This window comes from Nicotiana tomentosiformis, chromosome 1 (assembly GCF_000390325.3).
Source record: "Nicotiana tomentosiformis chromosome 1, ASM39032v3, whole genome shotgun sequence".
NCBI classification, from domain to species: domain Eukaryota; kingdom Viridiplantae; phylum Streptophyta; class Magnoliopsida; order Solanales; family Solanaceae; genus Nicotiana; species Nicotiana tomentosiformis.
The window spans coordinates 5,004,079-5,006,280 of NC_090812.1; positions in this window are offsets into that span (position 1 = coordinate 5,004,079).

Sequence of the window (2,202 nt, forward strand, 5' to 3'; positions counted from 1 at the left end):
TAGTTTATATATAGAACTTGCCCTGTGTGTTTGCAAAGCGAAATAGAAGTCTTGTTTAGTCTAGGAAGTGATATAGGTGTTTCTTTATTGAGCTAAATATATACTTTTACCCACCTAATTGGTGCATATCTTTGTTAGCCAAGTTGATCCTGTAATCCTATTTATTTGACAACCACACTACAAGTCTGACCCCCTTTGTTGAATTGGCCATTTGCTTGAACTTTTTATCTCTAATGAGCATTTGAAATATTTAGGAGCTTGTTACAAGCTAAGTGGATGTGTGGTTGAGTTTTTGAGTGGAACTATAGAAAAGGAGAAGGGGCACTATGTCACGACACAAAAATTCCACCACATGCGTCGTGATGGTGTCGTGATGGAACTTAGTCTCTAAGACTAGGTAAGCCGATTACAATTACATTTCAAGCCATTTAAAAAAAAATAGAAACTAACAACGGAAATAGTTACAACAACCTCCCAAGACTGGTAATACTGAGTCACGAACTCTAACTGAATACATGAAATGATCTCAAGGATCGAATACTCAATACTATTTGAATAATAATTAACAGTATAATAAAATAGAAAGATTCTAAGTAACTGTGATGACTAAGCAGCTCTATCTTGAATCTTTGCTATCACACTTTAACTCTGTCCGAGTCCGATAGCTCCAATACCTGGCTCTGCACAAAAATGTACAGAAGTGTAGTATGAGTACACCACGGTCGGTACCCAGTAAGTATCAAGACTAACTTTAGTGGAGTAGTGACGAGGTACAGTCAAGACACTCACTAGTTTAATAACCTGTGCAATACAATATACAAAATAATAGGAAACAAATAACAATAAGGGCAACACAAATCAACCAGTGATATGCACAGTAGGGCAACAAGAACACCATTGATATCGCTCAACGAATAATAAATACAAGTACACCCAATTAAATCAAGTCCTTCAAATAAATATCTTTCACATATAATTCTTCCGAATAAATCTCTTTCAAATATAATTCTTTCAAATAAATATCTTTCAAATATTCCTTTAAATAAATCTCTCTCAAATATAATTTCTTCAAATGAATATCTTTCGAATATAATTCTTTCAAATAAATCTGTTTGAATAAAAATCCTTCCAAACAAATATTTTGAATATAATTCTTTCAATTAAAAAGTCACCATGTAACACTACATTTTATAATCATAAAAATATGAGTCTCAGCCCTTTTTAATATTTTTCGTAAATACGGGTCTCAGCCCACTTTCATATTTCCACGGCACTTCGTGCCCATAATTAAATTATCATATTTTCCCGCCACCTCGTGCCCACTTTTTATATCACAGCTGCACGGACATGTAATGACCCGACTTGTCGTTTTGAGTAATTACTCTCCTTTCTACTATCTGAAGTCTTTAATATCTTCATATGATATATTATGACTTGTGTGTAAAATTTAAAGTCAATCGGACTTTATTTGCTATGTTTTGATGTCAATTCTTCAAGAATACGTGGTATCATATTAATAAATGAGCTCCAAATTCCATTTTGATTGAAGCATTATATCCGTATTGAAATTATGGAGCCATAGCAATAAGAATCGTCGAATTCGGACATCGTATGAAAGAGTTATGCCCATTTTCGTGTCGAGAATGATTTTCTGTCGCCGTCAGCGCCCAGGGTAGCGTGGGGTGCTATCCCTGGTGCTGGGACTGCTGGAGATACTGGAAAGGGTGCCACACGCAGTGCCCCATGCCACCTGTGGTGCCACAGACGTAAAACCCCCATAAAATGGGGGGGGGGGGGCAGCCATTTTTGTAGTTGTGATTAACTTACACGTTGTTTTAATATATACGAGTCGTTTGGCTTGAATTGAGTAGATAGAAAGTCGTATGGAGGTTGATACGAGCAGAATGAAATTTTTGGAGTATTATACATCTTGCTCGGTATTGGATTGGGCATGTTCGAGGTAAGTAACTCTATTTGGCTTCGACGACTTCTGCTCCCAAGTTTTTAGCTAGCTCGAGACCTGCAATCATGGCCTCATACTCGGACTCGTTGTTAATCAACCTAGAAGTTTTAATAGATTTCCTAATAGTGTTACCTGTGGGTGGCTTTAAAACTATGCCCAACCCGGACCCTTTTACGTTCGAGGACCCGTCGGTAAAAAAGGTCCATACCCTCGAGGACGTACCTGATTTCAGCAGGAAT